At 44.0% G+C, this 22,572-nt stretch overlaps 1 protein-coding gene across 2 annotated transcripts in view; it reads right to left on the minus strand.

Moving 5' to 3' along the window:
• Positions 1–22,572, minus strand: part of LOC137420942 (fibroblast growth factor receptor-like 1) — a 331,836-nt gene that overhangs the window by 206,000 nt on the left and 103,264 nt on the right. The window lies entirely within an intron of this gene.

The following is a 22,572-nucleotide window of genomic DNA, read 5'->3' on the forward strand; positions in this document are numbered from 1 at the left end:
CACAGACACACACACAGACATACACACAGACAAACACACACACAGAGATTACTGGAATTATAGATAGATAAGTTAATATTTTGATATAAGCCTTAGAAAACCAACCCTATATAAGTCAATACCTCCAACAACATGTCTTTCAATCCTGACAAATCTCACACTCTTACGATGTCTCTCCGAAAAGACCGACTGGACAACCCTCACATCTACTTTCTGAATAATCCTCTCCAAGAAGTTCTGTCACTCAAACTTTTGGGTCTCACTATCTGCCATGATCTTTCCTGGGAAAAACACATTTCAAATCTGGCCTCCAAAGCCAGTCGCCGACTGGGCATCCTCCGTCGTGCGAAGTCCTTCCTTGGCACACCTGAGCTCCTCACCACGTACAAGGCTTTCATCCACAGCTCAATGGAATACTCCTCTCCCCTCTGGGCTGGTGCTCCTGCCTCACACCTAGCTCGTCTTCACGCTGTTGAAAGCAAAGCATTCAGAATCATTGGAATCTCCCACGATGAAGCTAACTCCAAGGGCCTCTCACTCAATCACCGCAGGCAGGTTGGTGGTCTTTCCGTCTTCTACCGACTCCTCTCTGGCCTTGCCCCCCAGCTCTCTCTGGGCTCTGTCCTGCAAATATTCCTACAGGTCGCACAAGATCTGCCTGCAACCCTCTTATGGTTAAACTGCCAAAATCAAGACTCTCTGCTCTCCTTCATTCCTTCATTCCTCTTTTCTCCCGCCTCTGGAACAAACTCCCTCACTCTCTTCAATCCCACTCCACCCTCCAGGTCTTTAAAACAGCTGTTCACCACTATCTCTTATCTTCCCCCATCCAAAACCTTGATCTTTTCTATCCCCGATAATTTCACCCCAATTCCACTTTTTGAAATACCAACTTCTGTCCTGGAAGTCCTTGGTGTCCTTGTGTTTTATACTTCTCCCACCCCCCACCCCCTTCCCACGCCTCCTCCCCCCAAGCCCTCTCCCTCCCACACATCTCCCTGCTCTTAAATGTTGTGTGCTCTCAAGTGTTTGCGTGCTTCCCATTCTCTTGTCTTCCGCTCCCTCTTATATATTTTGTTTGTCTGGTTGATTTGTTTGTGAAGTAAATGTCAGCTCTTTCACGAGCCTCGATTCAGTATACAAAAAAAAAAAAAAAAGTTGAAGCTCAACCGAAGGTGGACCTTGCAACACGACAATGACCCTAAACATACCAGCAAATCCACCAAGGAATGGTTGAAAAGAAAGAAATGGAGGGCTCTGGAATGGCCAAGTGAAAGCCCGGATCTAAATCCCATCGAGATGTTGTGGGGGGATTTGAAATGAGCTGTGCATGCAAGAAACCCCTCAAACATCGCACAGCTGAAAGAATTCTGCATGGAGGAGTGGGCAAAAATTTCTCCCAGTCGATGTCAGAGACTGGTAGACAGTTATAAGAAACGCCTACTTGAGGTTTTTTCTGCCAAAGGGGGTAATACCACCTATTAGAGCCAAGGGTGTACTTACTTTTTCCACATGCAAAATTTGCATTTATGTTTATTTAAATTATACAATGGACTACAAAATGTAAATGTTTCATGATATTTGGTATATTATATCACCTTTATCTATCAATATTGGCCTCCGCTTCTGGTCCGGTCCGGAGAGAACACTGGCATCGCTTGCTCACCGCTTCTCCGACTGGGCCATTGTCTTTAGCTTGCTTTTCTGGTGGTCGTGGCGGATTTTTGGCCATTGAGTCTGCCCTCTGCATGGTCCCGGCTCTGCTCCTAGCTTTGCCTGCCCGGCTCCTTCTCTGTTTCCACGGGCCCGCTCCCGTGGGTTGTGGCCATTGTTTGCAGCAGGGGTGGTGGCGGTTTGCCGCCGTGATCTTGATTAGCGGCGGCAGTCATTTGCCGCTGCATTTGCCGCTTTGCCTCCTCAACCTTGGCCTCGTGCTCATCTCTTCGCTCCTGTCTGCCCTCTGCTCGGTCCCGGCTCTGCTCCTAGCTTTGCCTGCCCGGCTCCTTCGCTGTTTCCTCGGGCCCGCTCCCGTGGGTTGTGGCCATTGTTTCGCCTCCTCAACCTTGGCCTCGTGCTCGTCTCTTCGCTCCTGCCTGGCATGGCTCTGCGGTACTCCGCCGCAAGGTTTCTTCTGCTTAATACCCGCTCCACCCCATCATGCATCTCTGCAATCAAATCCAATGGACTCCTGCGACGACCTAGGTACATTCACCGTGGCTCCGGTCGTAAGTTTGTTCATTTACAATCAGGTCACTCCATCCCCGTCCTCTGGTCGGCTCAGCGCACTCCCACTCATCGTCCCAGCGCACCTGGTCACAGCAACGCACACAATCGCACCTCCTGTCTGCGAACCCTGGCCAAATCACCTGAGTTCATCCCCGCCGTACAAAACAACATCAAGCTCACCCTGTTCAATACCCGGTCCCTCAACAACAAAAGCCTCATCCTGAACGACTACATCCTGGAAAATAAACTGGACTTTCTCTGTCTCACTGAAACCTGGCAACAACCTCTGGACTACTTCGCACTCAACCTCACCACACCCAATGGATATTCCTACATCAATAAACCATGCTCGGAGGGCCGAGGTGGTGGAATTGCCGTTATTCACCGACAAGACATCAGGACCAGCCTCATCTCCATCGCATCTGCTCCATCATTTGAACACCTGGCTTTTAAACTCTCTGGTCACACAGAGTCAGTCATGGCTGTTGTCTACCGCCCGCCCAAACCACACCCATCATTCCTGTCTGACTTCTCCTACTTTCTGACCCAGCTATGTTCCCTCTCCCCCTCAATCCTCCTCCTTGGTGATTTCAATATCCACATGGACTCCACTGACTCCACGATAACCACTGACTTCACTGATTTACTCACCTGCTTTAACCTCACTCAACATGTCAACTTTCCTACACATAACCGTGGTCACATTTTGGACCTTGTCTGCTCTACTGGATTAATTTTGCACCATCTCTCTGGCTCCGACCTCACCCTCTCTGACCACTTAGCCATCACTATGACCATCAACATCCCCGCCCCAACACCAAGGCATTATCGCACTATCAACTTCCGTAAGCTAAACGCTCTTTCACCTATCTCATTCTCATCCACCCTCTCTGAAAAAATGTCCACTTCTCCCTTCGTTGACCTCCACAACCCTTCTGATCTCACTGACTACTACAACCACACTCTCTCCTCCTGCCTTGACCAACTTGCGCCTATAAAAACCAAAACAGTTTCTTTCACCCATTCTGCTCCCTGGTTTACCCCTGAACTCCGCCTGATGAAAACTCGTGCTCGCCAACTTGAAAGACTCCGCAATAAAACAGGTCTCACAATTCACTCCCAAGCCTACAAGGACCACATACAACACTACAAAGATGCCCTCTCCCACGCCCACTCCGCCTACTACTCTCAAATTATCCACTCTGGCTCCGGAAACCCAAAAGCACTCTTCTCTACAATAAACAAACTCCTCAGCCCCCTGAACACCACCACCCAGTCATTCACAGTAGACAACTGCATCTCCTTCCTTTCATTCTTCCAACGCAAAGTTGAAAACATCTACAACAGCTTGACCACCGCCGCACCCGCTCCCCCTCAAACCACCTGCCCCCCCCTTATCCTGCCATCCCCTGTCTCAATTCTCCCCAATCTCCCCTACTGACCTCTCTGAACTCCTCATAGGAATGAAAACTGCCACCTGCACTCTTGACCCCATCCCCTCCAGCTTTGTCAAGGCCTTCCTTCCTGCTCTCTCTCCACTTATCATTGCAACAATAAACTCCTCCCTGTCTACAGGCATCGTCCCACCATCCCTCAAAATTGCTGCTGTTACCCCCATTCTGAAAAAACCTGGACTAAACCCTGACACCCTAAACAACTTCAGACCTATCTCCAACCTACCCTTTCTGTCGAAAGTTTTGGAATGCGCTGTAGCCGCTCAACTCAAACATCACCTCTCTGCCAATAACCTGCATGAAACATTCCAATCCGGATTCCGCTCCAACCACAGTACTGAAACTGCTCTCCTCAAAATCACCAACGACCTTCTCCTCTCCTCTGACGCTGGCAACCTCAACATTCTCATCCTCCTCGACCTCAGCGCCGCCTTTGACACCATCGATCACACCATCCTCCTCACCCGACTTGAAACCACCTTTAATGTTACTGGCACTGCCCTCTCTTGGATTAAATCATACCTCTCTGACAGATGCCAGTTCATCTCCATCAATAACTGCAAATCCCCCACTGCTCCCCTCCCCCAAGGTGTCCCCCAAGGTTCAGTTCTTGGCCCCCTCTTCTTCATCCTTTACCTGTCCCCCCTCGGTCACTTAATCCGCCGTCATGGTCTCCAATTCCACTGCTTCGCCGATGACATCCAGCTTTTCATCTCCACCAAGTCCATCTCCACCGCCACCCACTCTATCCTGACAAACTGCATCACTGAAATAAAATCCTGGCTTCAAATCAACTTCCTCAAACTTAACTATGATAAATCTGAAATAATCATCATTGGCCCAAAAACGCTCATAAAATCCATCAATACCTTTGCCCTCAACATCGACGGTATCCCAGTATCCACCTCCCCTCACATCCGGAATCTTGGCATCATCTTTGACCAAACCCTCTCCTTCGACAAATATACTAAACAGATCACAAAGACAGCCTTCTTTCACCTGAAAAACATTGCCCGTCTCCGTCCATCCCTCTCCTCCATGGCTGCAGAAACCCTCATCCACGCCTTCATCACCTCCCGTATGGACTACTGCAATAGCCTCCTCTATGGTTCACCCTCAACAATCACCAATAAACTCCAATACATTCAGAACTCCGCTGCCCGTCTACTCACCCATTCCCGGACCCGTGACCACATCACCCCATCCTTTACAAGCTTCACTGGCTCCCCATCTCCCAGAGAATCCAGTACAAAATCCTCCTCTTGACCTACAAAGCCCTCCATACCCTGGCCCCATCCTACCTGGCTGACCTCCTCTCCAGACACACTCCCAACCGCAACCTCCACTCTGCTGGTACCAACCTCCTGACCCCCCCCCCCCCCCATCCGGACCAAATTCAGATCCTGGGGGGACAGGGCCTTCTCCATCGCTGCTCCCACCCTCTGGAACTCACTACCTCACACCATCAGAGACTCCTCCTCACTCACCACATTCAAAACATCACTCAAGACCCACCTGTTCAACACTGCATTCAACATTTAACCCACAGCATTTAACCCCTGACTATCTCTTCTACTTCTCCCTCCTTTTTGCTTTAAATATTTCCCTATTGATTCTTGTTTTTTGCAATTGTTTTTATGTTTTGCTATGCATTATGTTTTGCACTCTGTCAAAGCGTCTTTGGGCTCCCTGAAAAGCGCTATATAAAATAAATGCATTATTATTATTATTATTATTAATATTGTTGAAATGAAGATCAAATAGCTGTATGTTGAAATATGTTGAAAAAGTCAAAACTTTATATGGGGTGTACTTACTTTTTCACGTGACTGTATATATATATATATATATATATATATATATATATATATATATATATATATATATATATATATATATATATATATTGGTGCGGTTTTGAGAACCCCTCACTTGTAAATGCTTGTAAATAATAACACTTGTAAATATCCCAGCATTTAATAAGGTCGCACCCATAGTTAGGCCATATGCAACACGTAGGTCACCATAGGACTTTAGTTATTTCCTTTATATGTGTTTCAGATAAGGCTGTGTTCCCAATAGTTGCATCTGCATTGCATTAATTAAATAAGATGGGCCCCATTCCGTCCATTTTGCCAGCCTCTCTCTCCAAATTGTATTACGCTCCTCTGCCAGCCGCAGCCGCCTCAGCGCTCGCTCCAAACGCCAATACACACGCGGTCAAGCTTGGAGAAGAAGGGGGCGGAGCGCCAAGAACGAGGTGTGGCCACATCAATTCACCATCAGGGCGTGGCCGGTAAGCCCCCACCAGCCAACCAGGGCTGATGTAATCTGACCGACGGGCGTGGCCTGGCGGAGCGCGGAGTGATATTGGAGCGCGTTATATAAGCGCAAGCGGCGAGGACTGCTTGGAGGACCGCGAGGGGATCTCCATTAAGGGAGAACGGCGCCACGGACTCCTTGCTTATTGTACAGAGACATCTGTGTGAGGGAGCCATCGATTGTAATGCTATAGAGAGATCTGCACAGGGGACCGTTGCTGCTGGAAAAGACTGCGCGGGGAGAGCTCAATTGTACGACCTCCTTTCGTAACGAACTGCGCCACGAGCCATTGCTCACGGAACTGTGCGAGGGTACGCTCTGATACGAACATTGCGAGAGAGAGTTGGCACACATATTACGTACGCCGCATCCCAGTCCCCCGCTATATCTATAAGGTCCGGTCACGCGCCAACGACATGAAAAGCTGCCTGCCATTCTTCGCCGCGGACCCGGACCGGAGCCTGGAACCATCTGCTTGGACCTTCTCCTCCTACCACTACCATCCCATGTGAGTCTGCCTGTTTGTCCAGGGTTGTAAGTAAGACTGTATAGTTGAACTTGCCCTGTGTCCTTTTGCTCTGTATATTGCTTTCATTTCCTCTTCTTTTGGGTTCTTGTATATAATTAATAAACCCACTCTTTGTTCTTCCCTTACTCTGGTTTCCTCTTATTCGATCGCCTCCATCCTTGCTTTCAATTGAGAACCTGTGGCACGATTTGGAAACCGCTCAGGATCGGGTTTAGTTTTATTGTTAACGGCTCAGGCCGCGAATTGCTAACTGCTCGGCAATTTTCATCTTGTCCGTGGTTCGAGCGGGAGTTATTTCCCTGCTCGCGGTCAGGGTTAGTACATAGGTATTTGGGACTCCATTGACCAATCACCCTAATCACCCAATCACCCTAGCTTTCAATAGTGAAACCACACCAAATCACCCTAGCTGATTCCGACCGGGAGGAGCGTCATAATTTCCAGGACTGGGGGACAGCCAGCTTAAAAGACAAGGGGATTAAGCGCTGACCTCCGAATCCATGACTATATATATATATATATATATATATATATATATATATATATATATATATATATATCGACAAAGAAATATGCGGGGATGAAACAAAGACAGACATTACAAAACAAATATAATAACAACCAGATTTTTAAGGCCATTTTCTCTGCTAGAACGGAGGTTAGCCTTGCGGCCCCCATGACAATCATCGTGGTTCCCTTTTTGAGGCAATGTTTTTATGGTCAGATGCCCTTCCTGATGCCAACCCTTTTAGTCACCTCTTACGACACGCAGGGATACGGTGTACCTATTCTAAACCAGGGCACACACCAGCACATTCATCCCAGCAAGCTGGTACTCAATTTGCTGACCTTGGAAGGATGACAGGCTGAGTCAACCCCCCTGGCGTTAATTCAGCGATGAACCGGGATTCGAACTTAGGAAGCCAGCACCCTAACCGCCAAGCCAACACCAGGCTGCCAACACAAGGCTGCCAACACCAGGCTGCCAACACCAGGCTGCCAACACCAGGCTGCCAACACCAGGCTGCCAACACCAGGCTGCCAACATGAGGTTGCCAACACCAGGCTGCCAACACCAGGCTGCCAACACCAGGCTGCCAACACCAGGCTGCCAACACCAGGCTGCCAACACCAGTAAAGTTAGAAGTACAATAACTAATATAATATCGTTCGGTCCATCTCCCAAGTCTAACTCGGCACTGAGGTTTCTGTTTCAACGGGAGCATGCCTATATATATATTATATATATATTAGGCCTGGGCAATAATGGAAAAACCTATATCACGATAATGGACCTCATTACCTCATACAATCCCATGTCATGACAAAAATGTAATGAACAAATAAATAAATGAAACACAAGACACCATCCTTCCCGCTCCATTCATTCCAACGAGAATGTTGAGAGGAGGGAAAACGAGATTACTTGCTTGTCCTTGTCCTCATTGTCAAAACTCCACACACTGAGAACGCTCATGTTCTCGATCTTTGACATGATGTTGCCTTGGGGTTTTAACTTCACGCACAGACAAAGTGATCTCAAGCGGATCGACGATTTCAACGCCGGAAGATTTCAAATCAGTCATTATGTGACTTCATCAATGGGGAACCGCCAGTAATGTGTCCCATACAGCTGCTGTTGCACCTTACTGGGAGCGATAAGCACCGCCTGCCACACGGTAACATTATCTCTGGTATCCTCCACTCATTATAGGGAGTCGACCTGGATGTGGTTGGGAGTAACTAATTAGTATCTGTAATTTAGTTCTCCAACCGAATGAGCGAACGTCATGACGTCATCGCCACTATGTCCGCATTGCCCCCCAAGCTCCGGAGGAGCCATCCAGCAGTGCGTCATTATGGATGTTAAATTCAGATACTGTCACAAGTGTATGTAAAACTCACAGTTACCGACCTGGATTCGCCCTTGTTGGGGCTTCATCAGGGCAACGCAGTGAGCCTTCCATACACTTGTGACTGAAAACTTTAGGTTTTTATATCAGTCATTATGCAACTTCATACCATCAGTGGGGAACCGCCAATAAGGTGTCCCATACCCATAAGGTGTCCCGGAGCTTGGCAGGCAATGCGGACATGCATGGCGATGACGTCCTGATGTTCGCTCATTAGGTTGGAGCACAAAATTACAGATACTATTATATACTTTTTTTTCTTCTTTTTTTTCTTTTTTTTTTTTTAAACGGAGTCCTCTACAATCTCCTGGTCTCGGTAACCTCCGAACCCCGAGAGGAACCCCGGCAGAAAAATATTTTACCCTGTGTTGAAAATCAATAGTGAAACCACACCAATGATTATAAATGAACAAACTTGTATTATAAATCACACACAGGTAATACAGTACAGCAAATGGCCATTAAGAGTGCACTCTATATATATCTTATATAAAGTCAAGTGACTCAATGCTCTGCCAGCAAATGAACGGACACTCCTCAATGTCTCTATGACTTTTCCCAAGACGAATGGGATTCGCTCCAGCGGTCGATGGAACGAAATCCGGTCGAAGCCCGAATCTCACTCTCCAGTCGATATCCGAAGCGTGTGCAGTGGGCAAGGATGCTCTTCCAGCCAAACTGTACAAAGGCGCCCTCCAGAGGCGCACCTTCACCGCTCCCTCAGCAAACCGCAACATAATTGGAGACAAAGCGGTCTCACCCCCTCATCCCCGACAGACGGTAGGATGTTGGGGATGAAGATGACACTAAGCAAACGTTCACCGGTGTCTGAAGCACGGGGTTCAAAATGGCTGACGGCTCTGGCTTGAGCCGATGCGACAAGGCAAGGATTCGTCGGAATCTCAGCGCCCCAAATCTGTCTACGCAGATTTCTCCACTCCAGCGAATATTCTTATCGCCGGATGTCCCTTCCAGGAACTCAAAATCCCTTCACGGCTGTCGGTAAACCTGGCCCGTTCCCGAGCGCTGACGTCACCGTCCTCTCCGACTTGTTTCGCCCTGCTTCCTCCTCTTCACCTCATTGTCTTCTCTTCGGTTTCCTGTTTCACTTACAGTTATCCTTTTTAACTTTTGATAACCGTTCGTGAATAATAAACCTTGTGAAACTAATAATAATACATAATATCAGAAACATGTCCAGTGGGTGAAGACCACAATAACGGAAGTCACGAATCCGTAACAATATATATATATGTATGTATACCGTGGGAGTTGTATGCAGATGATCTGGTGTTGATTGCGGAAAGTATGGATGGACTGAAGGAAAAGATGAACAAGTGGAAGGAAAGTATGGAGACAAAAGGTCTGAAGGTGAATATAGGAAAGACAAAGGTGATGGCAAGTGGTTAAGCATGTGGTGAGGTGGAAAGAACTGTGAAGTGGCCGTGTGCTGTGTGCAGGAAGGGTTGTCGGAGTGAACTCCATTCAATGTACAATGTACGCTGAGTGGGTTCATCAAAAATGTAATGGTCTGAGAGGGTCATTAACCAATGTGGCAGCTACATTCAAATGTAAGGTGTGCACAGAGGGAGCTGCAGATGGAGGAAATGTTGAGTTGGATCTTGGAGACGGCGTGAAGCTGAAAGGTGTGAAAACATTTTGCTATCTCGGAGACATGCTGAATGGAGAAGGTGGATCAGACTCTGCAACGGTTGCTCGAGTGAGATGTGCATGGAAGAAGTTTCGGGAACTGAGTGGCGTGCTGATGAGGAGGGGAGTGTCGTTGAAGCTGAAGGGAAAGGTGTATGCTGAATGTGTGAGAAGTGTTATGATTTATGGGAGCGAGACATAGGTCATGAATGTAGAGCAGCAACGAAGGCTGGAAAGGGTGGAAATGCGAATGGTTCAGTGGATGTGCGGCGTGTCGCTGAGAGAGAGGAAGACAAATGATGAATTGCGAAAGATGATGGGAATATTGCCTGTGATTGATGCTGTGAAGAGGACCAGGTTGAGATGGTTTGGTCATGTGTTGAGGAAGGATGAAAGTGACTGGTTGAGAAGAGTGATGGAAATAAATGTAGAAGGAAGTAGAGGACGGGGAAGACCGAGAAAGACTTGGCTAAAGACGGTGGAAGAAGACATGCGGGCAAGGGGGTTAACAAGGAGAGATGCAGAAAATAGGGGAAAATGGAGAAGATTGTCATGGGACCGCAAGGCTAACCCCCGCTCTTGCAGGGAAAATTGCCTTAAAATGCATGTTGTTGTTGTTGTTGTGTATATATATATATATATATATATATATCCACAAACGCATACCATTAAAATTAAATAACATGGTGGATGGAACAATATTTCATTAAAAATCTTGCAACATTCCATCATCTCGTGATATGTGATGGAGGGACAGACTGACTGACGTGTATTTTTATATAGATAGCTGATGGACAAATAACCATCAGTTGGCAATCATATTGCAGCCTTAATGTAGGCTTAATGGCCTCCTCCTGTATTGAAGTTCCTTAAAAGGGAACTCGTATTATTATTACAATTACATCATTATTATTATTATTATTATTATACGATTATTATATTGCAGATTTTGAACCTATTCCAGCTTTGAAATAATTCGTAATTAGAATAATTTACAGAACTAAGGAATGATTTGAAGGATCAGAATTGTAACAATTAACTTTATCATCTCGTGTTATTTTGACTCAAAATTATACCTTCTGTGTTTTTAAACAGAGGGAAGCGTTTGTCTCCACTGTCCCTCATTTGTCTGAAACCATCTCCTGCAAACAGCAGCATTCCTGCTCTGCGTTTTACAAGTAGGTGGTCTCTCCCAACCCATCCTCAAAATCCCACGTCACTCTTTGCCGGATAATCTACGGTCACTTGAACGCTTGTTTGCCAAGAGGAGCTAGCACCGGCCATCAGAATGTCACATGTTGGGAATGGGGTGACATCCAAACTAAAGCTGCCATTTGCAAACGCAGCCACGCAGCAGTGGACACATTTTTTTTGTCCTTGAAACACAGGGAGACCGAAATTCTTCGCCACCGCAGGCGCTTTAGTGGAAGAGCGAGCAATGTCTGCAGGCGAGGGAGATGTCAAAATTTCAAATCCATTCGCCAGTTTACCGAGAGATACAATAATAATTTGATATTTGAAAAAACAGAATCAAAACGTTAATGGTGACATGGTGGCATTTCACAGCAAGCAATTTCTTGCCATTCCAGGTTTGAAATGTACTCTCTTCTCGACAGTGCCTGGTTTGATGAAAATTTACTTCAGTGAAAGAAGAGCACCGATAATGTTTAAACGACGTTTATCTGTAAACTACAAGCTTGTTATAAAATCCTCCGTCGCCATGTATATTGAATCGATACGCCTTTCTCGCCATTAGATTCCGTTGGAAATTGTTTTTGTTCCGAGTAGTTTGAAAGTAATGACGTCAATTGACCGTTTTTCTTCTTCTCTCGTTAAATTGAAGGTGTTATTCCGAGAATGAGCCGTTATTAGGGGTTCTGAGTTAATCAAAATAAAGACCAGTTACTGCACTGTAGTTACAAGACGGAAGCCAGATATTAACAATACATATACCTACACCCACATGCACGCACACATACATAAAAAAACACACACATGCACACACACATACACATACACACACATATATACACATACACATACAAACACATACATACACATACACACACACACACACACACACACACACACACACATACACATATACACACACATACACAAATATAATACACAATTTACTACTATAATTCAGCTTTTACCCGCGGCCGTAGAAGATTGACTACTATAATTCTGCATTTACTCGCGGCCGTAGAAGATTGACTACTATAATTAATTCAGCTTTTACTCGCGGCCGTAGAAGATTGACTACTATAATTCAGCTCAGCTTTTAATTGCGAAATGGACCCAGCCCGGCCGACGCGACCTCGACCGATCTCACCACCTAGCCTATAACCTTCCCGGGGCCCGTCGCGACATTTTTGGTTCTTTTTTAATGAATTGACTACTATAATTCTGCTCAGCTTTTAATTGCAAAATGGGCCCAGCCCAGCCGAGGCGGCCTCGACCAGCCTCGCCACCTAGCCTATAACCTTCCCGGGGCCCATCCCAACATTTTTGGTTCTTTTTGAATGAATTTACTACTATAATTCAGCTTTTACTTGCGGCCGTAGAAGATTGACTACTATAATTCTGCTCAGCTTTTAATTGCAAAATGGGCCCAGCCCAGCCGAGGCGGCCTCGACCAGCCTCGCCACCTAGCCTATAACCTTCCTGGGGCCCGTCCCGACATTTTTTGTATCAGAGGTTTCCTCCTATCTTTCACCGTTCAGGAGATTAGCGCGTGCAGACAAATAAACAAACAAACAAACAAACAAACAAAAACTTTCTTTTGTATATATAGAAGATGTAAACACATACATCCTTATACATACACATGCAGATATAAACGCACCTATACAAACACATGCATAGATATAGTGCATTATGTACTTGTAAAAGCTATTTCATATTTGAAGTTAGAACCATAATCTATAAGCATCAGCTGGCACCGTTTTTCATCGAGATTTCAATCGTTTCAGCCCAGAACCTCCAAACAGCAGATCCACAACCTTGGCCGCAGGTCCACATCAGTAGATTAATCAACATCAATGTACCCATAACCTCAAAGTTGTGTCCAGATAGTTAATCAACACAGCAATGCAATATCCTTATTCAAACTTATATAATTACTACTTCTGTTTAAAATATTAACACAAACTAATAACTTAAATCAAAATCACTTTATATGATAATATACTAAGCGATAAATACTCCACCCGATAGACATGTCCATAACACAGCACGTCCATGCACTCATCGACTCAAAATGCCATTCAAATATTCAAACTGTCATCCACAACCAATTCCACCACACTGCACTGCGTATCCTAGCAACCACCAACCAATCACATTAATGCTAATTTATAATACATTTTATACTTTTTTTTAAAAACCAAAACACCTCCATTATTAAATACTTGTATCAAATGCAATGCAATAGGAACTTGTTGACATGAAAACCAACCAAACTTAGACAAAAGGTGTCGATGGAGTCTAAAGACATTCTCATTCTCACAAAACCTGATCAAACAATCAGCCAAATATCCTCCATTTTACATGATGGAAAATACCTTCTGAGCACGTTCCACAAAATCATCCTTCACTGAACAAATTCTTGCAAAACTAAGTAACTGAGATGAGAAGACATTGTAACCCATTGGAATTGGTTCATTGCCACCTGGAAAGGTGTGCAAGACTACAGGGAAACTGAAATCATCAACTTTATGATACACACTTGTACTAAAGCCATTTATGATAATTTATGATATTCACAATTTTTATGATAACACAGTCATTGCCATACATTACTCAAGCATCGTTCAAGCAAAACGTTCACCTCATCGAATGCTCTGCAGTAATTACAGATGTAATTCAATGGAATTGCTCAACTCATAATTTGCTAACGGCCTAAAGATCTTGTCATAAGTAATTATATGAACCGTTCAAATGGTATAAACAAAAATTTTAAAATCGTGCTTTTGATTAATTTTGCTGCCGGTAAAATCTCATGATCTAATCAGCAATCTCTAAAAAAATTTAGTAAACGCCTTACGGTTGTCGAAGCTTCAATTTTTAGATTTTCAAGCAAAAATTCAATTCAAAAAATTCAAAAAAAGAAGCACTGTTCTTGAAAGCAAAATTCAATTTTTAGCAACAAAAGCAATTTTTAAATTTTTTTTTTTAAAAGAAAAACTGAGGTTTTTGCTTTTTTTAGTGTATCCGGTGAGAAAAAGGGATACTTTGTGTGCAGGGAAAACTAGATATGCATACAAACTGAAGGGAACACCCACTAGTATGGCTGCAACTCTTTCCATATGCAGCTCAAGGCTGTGGAATGACGTCATTAGGTGAGGGGTGCCTTTGCAGCTGGTGCAGTGCTACCTGTATGTTGGAGTAGCGATGTGGGATCTGTTTGGGGTTCTGGCGATAGCTCGCCTACTCTTCACGAAAGACACTGTGAGATATTTAACGCCCGCCAAATAACACCGGCAGACAGGATGCAAGTTTATCGTCCACCCAATACAAGGGACGGCACACACATTGATGAATCGCCCTGCTTGTGAAGCAATGGGATGACAGTTTATAGTTGGGCCGACATTCGATCCCAGGCTAGACAATTAGAGGTGAGTGTGCGTATCTCTCGGCCATCCAGCCAGCCAACTAGTATAACTCTGTGATGACTTTTTTACTCTGCTTGTCTGCCAGTCAAACAACATTGAAAATCATTTCAAACAGGAAACTTACTGTTTTGAGGGACATAATAAAGGACACAAACAACAGACACGAATAACTAATAAAACATGTTAAATAAGGCAGTGTAAAAGACTGCATCAACGGCCGCAAACTTCCGGAATTCATTCCCCCCCCCCCCCCCCACCCACACACACCTTCTGGTGAAACTACCTAAATCCACGATCACTGCTCACCTCCACTCATTTTGTTCCTCTTTTTTCCCTACCTGTGGAATCAACTTGCACATACACTACCAGTCGAAAGTTTTAGAACACCTCAATTTTTCCAGTTTTTTATTGAATTTTAAGCAATTCAACTCCAGTGAATAACTTGAAATGGTACAAAGGCATACCATATATAAACCATTATAACCCTTGAAAGTGTAGGTCTTTCCTTTTAGTCAGGTTCACTATGTTAACAAATATGATTTCGTTCAAAATTTTGGGATTAGCAAGCCTGTACATTTTTGGAATCATCAGAGCATGGACAATCCCAAAATCAATGTTTGCATTTGCACAGACACCTGCATGGCCGCCATTTTGGATTTTCAAAATGGCTGCCATAAAATACATATTTTGCGCTATCTCGGCTTCTAGTCAACCTTGAAACTTAATTAAATATGCTACTCCTATGTTTTCTGGGTCAAGGAATCCAATAAAGGCCTCAAAATAGTGCTCAGGATTATAGAAAAGCAACAAACAAAGGTAATTGAAAACCATTGTCTTTATATTTGTGATATAACTGTATTACATAATACATGATATTGCAAGTCCTTTGAAGTTATAGGTAAGGGTTTATAAAGCAATAAAGCAGCCTTGTTAGTATCAGATTGAACTATAAGTCCTATACACAGGATCTACTAGGTCTATACCGTTCAGGAATATGCTTTTACAGATCTTCATCACTGTCCTGAGTGTCATTTTCGCAAAGGTGTCTACGCAAATGCCAACATTAATTTTTGGATTCCTCATGCTCTGAATATTCCAAAAATGTATAGTTTTGCTAATCTCCAAAAAATTTGAATGAAAAAACATAGTGAACCTGACTATTTAGAGAAATTGCAAAGAAAGCCAAGGTGTCAGTGAGTACAGTTTCCTACACCATCAAAAAGCACTTGGAAACTGGAGGAAACCCTGACAGGAAGAGGTCTGGCAGACCCAAAGCCACAACAGAATCAGAAGACAAGTTTCTGATAGTCAACAGCTTGCGTGATAGGCGGCTCACAGGACAACAGCTTCAAGCACAGCTTAACACTGGTTGAAGTAAGCAAGTCTCAGTTTCAACTGTGAAGAGAAGACTTTGAGCTGCGGGTTTGACAGGTCGAGTGGCATTAAGAAAGCCATTGCTTACATGGCAAAATAAGAAAAAGAGGCTTGCCTGGGCCATGAAGCACCGCCAGTGGACTACTGAAGACTCAAAGAAGGTCTTATGGACCTATGAATCAAAATTTGAAATCTTTGGTTCATCACGCAGGGTTTTTGTACGCCGTCAAGTCGGTGAAAGGATGGTTCCTCGGTGTGTGACACCATCTGTCAAACATGGAGGAGGAAGCGTGATGGTCTGGGGCTCTTTTACTGGATCCAGAGTCGGCGACTTGCACAGAGTGACTGGCACGCTGAACCAAAAGGGCAACCACAGCATTTTGCAGCGCCATGCAATACCCTCTGGTATACGCCTAGTTGGTCAGGGGTTCATCATACAGCAAGATAATGACCCTAAACACATATTCAGGCTATGTCAAAACTACCTTTGAGGAAAAGAACAAGACGGTAGGCTTCAAATCATGGAATGGCCAGCACAGTCTCCAGACTTAAACCCCATCGAGCTGGTTTGGGATGACCTGGACAGAAGGGTGAAAGCAAAGCAACCTCCAAGTGCAACATATTTGTGGGAACTTCTGCAAGTGTTGGGAAGAACTTCCCGAACAATATTTGATTTCCATTGTAGAAAGAATGCCACGAGTGTGTTCGGCGGTTATATCTGCAAAAGGTGGCTACTTTTCCGAGTCAACAATTTAAATTAAATTTTGTTAAACAAAATGATTCCACGATTTCTTTTTAATCTCCAATTGTTTATTTGTTCTTTGCTTAATTTCAGAGCACATTGAGACATTAAACTGCGTAAATTTCAATAAAAACCGGAAAAATTGAAGTGTTCTCAAACTTTTGTCCGGTAGTGTACTTTTCAATCTCATCCTTCCCTCCAGGTCTTCAAGACAGCTGTGTTCACCACCATCTCAGATCGTCCCCAATCGAAAATCATGATCTTTTGTACCCTCATTATGTAGCACAAATCTCTCCCTCTTCCATTTGACCAGTTTTCCCTCCTTGGAGTTTCCTTCTGTATTTATCTTTTCCACCCCATGCATCCTCTGTGTCCATCTTGTCCACCACATGCATGCGTATTTTGCATCCTGTTTTTGTCTGTTACGTCCTGATCCTTTCAGTGCACTAGTCTTTCATGAGCCTCGACTAAATATACAATAAAATTTAAATCAAATGCTAAAGCACTGTAGAAGACAAAATCGCCTTTTAGCGCTTTCAAAACCCTTCCGTTTAGCAGTACTTGGACATGTTAAATATGGGAGTGTATAAGACGCCATCAACAGCTGTAAACATCCGGAATTATTTTTCTTAACAACCTTTAAAATATTTATATTAAAATATTGTGGCATTTCACACCATCACAACCAATCAAACGTGCCGCTCGTAGACCCCACCCATCGTTATTTTTCGTTATTTTTCATGAACGTATCATGAACTCTCTCGTTATTTTTATTTACCTGCATGTACGAGGTATTAATTGTAACATTTTCACAGGAAATGCCACAATCGGACTTTATAGAAACACACCGTCATGCCGATTTAGCTCTAAAAAGCAATAATGCCGAAATAATACATTCTGATATATTTTTATTTTTATAAAATGAGATTATCACACACAGAGTTATTTATTTAAAGTGTATCAAACGAAATGTATGGATCAGATAGCATCACAGAGAAACAGCTCATCCATTGGGGAAACTTGCATAATTCATGAAATAGTCTCAGACTAATCTTCCTTTTTGTGGAAACTTTTAACATGTAAAGTTCCTAAATAATTAAAGAAGAGGATTATTAACATTCTAGGGCTATGCACACACCGGACATGAGATATGGCTGCACAAGTTGCCTGCACAAGGTGTTGCAAAGAGACAAAACTGCCTTCGTATCAAACAGTTGCGTTGCTTTTAAATTGTAACCCTTACAATAAGATGCATCAATTACATCATGTCACACAGTTGCTCCAGAAATGTCTGTATAAGTCATATATTAACATATATTACTCGTATACGTGTACATATTAATCTGATAGGACATTGTAGAGGTAGCGCACTTTAACTTTGTGCTGTCTTGCAAAAATAAGGCAAAATAGGGCAAAATGGAGAAGATTGCCATGGGCCCTCGCTCTAGCAGGGAAAATGGCCTTAACATGCCTGTTGTTGTTGTTGTTGTTGTTGTTTGTTGTCTAGTCTGGGTTTGATTCCTGACTATAATATGTCAGGTTTGTACTTTGCATGCTGGGAGATGCCTCATAAATTGCAACTGTCGAGGCAGCCCTTGTACTGCCATTCGTAACATATAACCTAGTGCTACCCACCGCATGGATGGGTTGTCCGCTACTGGCTTGCCATTGGAGAGGGTAACTGTGACACCCTACAGGACTAAAAACCACACCTGACAAAGGGTGGAAGAGCTCCCTTTGGGAGCCAACAACCATCCAGGAAGGAGATGGTGTCTCCTAAAAAAAAAAAAAAACACCCATCCAGTTGTACCGGTTTGTGACAGGAAGGGCATCCGACCGTTAAAAAAAAAACATAAACAAAAAGCTCCAAACTCCAACATTATTCTTGGATCTGGTGGTTTCGGAAGGGATAGGGCATCCCCTTCAAGTGGCATATGGTATATTGTGTGTACAGGATACAAAATGGACTGGGAAGAGTACAAAAGTACTAGGAGAATGTTACAAATTGTATCACTGTGGAGTGCAGAGAAAGAGAAATTGAGTTAGAGTCATATTGAAGGAGGCGTGGTAAGGGAATATACATGGGTTGTTAGGGTTAGGTTTGTCCTTTTTTGAAAAATGGCCGCCATTGTTGTCACAGGATAAATCTGCGATGGCCATATAGCCAAATATCTTCCTTAGGGCATACTCCAACTGTGTGCCAACTCTCGTGCTTGTATCATCAAAGGCACAATTCTCCCAAATATTTCACCTATCTGCCGTACTAAAAATTGGGCGCCATTTTTATTGGACACATCTGTGATGACTCTAATAGTCAGAATATTTAACTGTGTACCAAATACCATGCTTGTATGATTCAAAAAACAGTTTATACAAATTAATATACCATATACCATAATACACCATATAGATGGCGGCCATTTTAAAAACAATGTTGTCACAGGACAAATATATGATAACCCTATAGTTAGGGGTCTTTAATTATGTGCCAAATGTCAAGCTTGTATGACCACAACAACCGTTTAAACACAGTAATGTACCAAATATATATAAAATAACAAGCAATGGAGGCCATTTTGAAAAATGGCCGCCATTGTTGTCACAGGACAAATCTGCGATGGCCCTATAGCCAAATATCTTCCTGAGGGCATACTCTAACTGTGTGCCAACTCTCGTGCTTGTATCATCAAATCACAATTCTCCCAAATATTTCACCTATCTGCCGTACTATTTGCCAGCTTTCCACTTTTACTTTTGGTATAGTGTAGCAGCATAGCAAACCTGTTGTGCATTTTGTGATGCAAGCACCAAATTTGGCACAAATGTACATTAATATGTTGCGAACATTTTCAGATATTGGGCCACTTGAAATTCCGTAATTTTTTTTTTCAAATTTTTTCAAATTTCGTAATTTCAAATTTTTCGGGTGACACCGTCACAATTTCGGTCTTCGAGGCCGGCCGATATAGTGGGGCGGCTTAGCCCAAATATTCAAAAGAATTGTGCATTTTGTGATACAAGCACCAAATTTGGCACAAATGTACATTAATATGTTGCGAACGTTGTGTGGTCAGCAATGAAGACGAGAGTCTGAATTACATGTATGCAAAAGACCTTGTGAACCAGTGAAGCAAATACACGGGTAAGCATGAATTAAATCTAGGGCATGATATAATTTCCATGATGTTTACCTCTACACTCAATGGTGGAAGGAGGTAATGTTTTGATCCCAGCTTGTCTGTATGCTGTTTGTCTGTTAGTCCACAAAATTCCAGACAAAGCTTGTAGTAGTGGTAGTTGTAGTGGTAGTGGTGATAACAGAAATTGTTATATAGAACTGAACTTATATTATTATTATATGCAGAAAATAACTTCATTTCTATATGCCCTGCAGAGGACAGGTTAATTGGTTTATGCACTGAAGGGGTCACCCTGGTGTGCACTGCTGTGTTCTGCCTCACTGAGTTGTTCAGGTATGATGTACTCAGCACAAGCTTCCGGTCGGCCCGGAGGTGGGGGTGCGGGGCCTGTCACGGAACGTCAAAACAAACGGCCTGCCGGGGCCGCCCATAAGTCGGGCATGAGGGGCGCGTCCACTAATGGAACGCCTCTCGCTTCCCAGATCGAGGGCCACGTGGTCAGGAGAACCTCGTCCCTTCCGGTCACACTTTGCCTATCGGCCGGCCTCGAAGACCGAAATTGTGACGGTGTCACCCGAAAAATTTGAAATAACGAAATTTGAAAAAATTTGAAAAAAAAAATTACGGAATTTCAAGTGGCCCAATATCTGAAAATGTTCGCAACATATTAATGTACATTTGTGCCAAATTTGGTGCTTGTTTCACAAAATGCACAATTCTTTTGAATATTTGGGCTAAGCCGCCCCACTATACCAAAAAACCCAACTTCTCATATTATCTAAGCTGATGAAACGGGGAAGTGGCGTGGGGTAAGGGGGTGGGGGGGGGGGGGGTGGGGAGATCTGAAAAGAGTGTTGAGCAAAACGTTCACTTAAAAAAGTATGAAAAAATGATCAAGGGGACTAAGGATATGAGGACTACATCAAGCTATTATGGGTCATTCACATTCAAAGGCGACGCTACCTGCTTAGCTTGAATGGGCCCATTAACGCTTTATGTGACATTTCCTGAACGTGGTTTTTCTTTTACTCCAATACAATCACTCAAATTATCTCCGTTTGATCTCTCCCTCTCTCTTTTTCCTGCAATCCATACTTCTCTGAGCAGCCATTTTCACTTTACTTTGCCTTCAATTGGTCATTTGTGTGCTGTTCAGGCCATTTTTCCAGATTTGGGGTTGGCAAGCAGAGGGAGGGTTGCTTTTGCAAAAAGCGTTTGAATGTATGTATGAGAGATTGGTGAATTCTGGAGGATTGGAGGACAGGGTTAAATGTGCCGATATGGAAGGGAAAGGGGGATGTTCAAGATCTGGGGAAGTACAGGAGCATTTCACTCCTCAACATGTCATGAAGGTGCTGGAGAAGATTCTCGACAGGAGGATAAGGAAGAGTGTGGAGATGGAGACTGGTGAAGAGCAGCAGGGGTTTAGAAAGGGCAGGGGAATGACAGATGGGATGTTCACTCCTGAGACAGCTTGTGGAAAAGAGGTTGGAGTTGCAAGGTGAAATGGCATTAGGATTTATGGATCTGGCGAAGGCCGGCGACACTGTTCCAAGAGAGATGGTGATGGCGTCACTGAGATGGATGGGAATGCCGGAAGTAGAAGCTAGGTTGGTGGAAGGGAAGGGGTGTACAAGGGAATGAAGGGAAGATTTTAGTTGGTCCTGGGATGTCGGAGGAGTTCAGTGTGAACATCGGTTTGAGGCAGGAAAGCGCTCTCATGCCACTCTTGTTTATCATGGTGATGGAGCTGGTAAGCAGGAAGGTGAATATGAAAGATATTCTGGGGATGATGTTGTATGCAGACAATCTGGCTGTTATGATGGAGAGTGGTTGGGAGATGCAGGAAGTACTGGGGAAGTGGAAGGAGGCATTTGAAAAACATGGGCTGAAAATGAACATGGATACGACAGACGGAAGTGATGTGGGTTGAGCAGCAGAGAAAATAAATGAATATCAGGTTAGAGGGGAAGGAGATCATACAGGGCAATATGTTTTGAGTATCTGGGTGGAATAGTGACCGGAGATGGTAAGACAGAGGCAGAGGTGGGCAGACAGAAATATGCCAAGGACATTGAAAGGAAAAGTTCTGATGTCGTGTGTAACTCAAGCCTACCTTTACGGTCTGGAGATGGTGGCATTGACAGAGACAACAACAGAGGCTGCAGGTTTGTGAGAACAACTGGGTCAGGAGCATTGTGGGAGTGAAGAGGGCAGATAGAAGGTGGATGGATGAACTCAGAGAGATGGTGTGCAGATGAGCTTGACTGGGAGATTGGTGAAATGCAGACTGAAATGGGATGGACACTTGGTGTGGATGTGGAAAGAGAGAATGGAAAAGAGAGTGGATTGTGTTACAGATTCGTCACTGCCGTTGTGGTGGTTTTCATACACTGTAAACATTTTTGATTCCACGTACGATTATTGTTTTCAAAAGGTTTATTGTTTATGAACTATTTTCAAAACGTGAAAAAGTTAGAGTTAAAAGAAACCGGAAACCAGATCGGGAACCGGATGACGAAGAGGAAGAAGAGAAAAGAAGGCGGAGCGAGTGAGTCGGACAAGAAGCATAGTTGCTTTGCGGTCTGGAGCGAACGTTGGCG

The sequence above is a fragment of the Myxine glutinosa genome, chromosome 2 (assembly GCF_964187855.1).
Source record: "Myxine glutinosa chromosome 2, kmMyxGlut1.1, whole genome shotgun sequence".
Classification (NCBI taxonomy): domain Eukaryota; kingdom Metazoa; phylum Chordata; class Myxini; order Myxiniformes; family Myxinidae; genus Myxine; species Myxine glutinosa.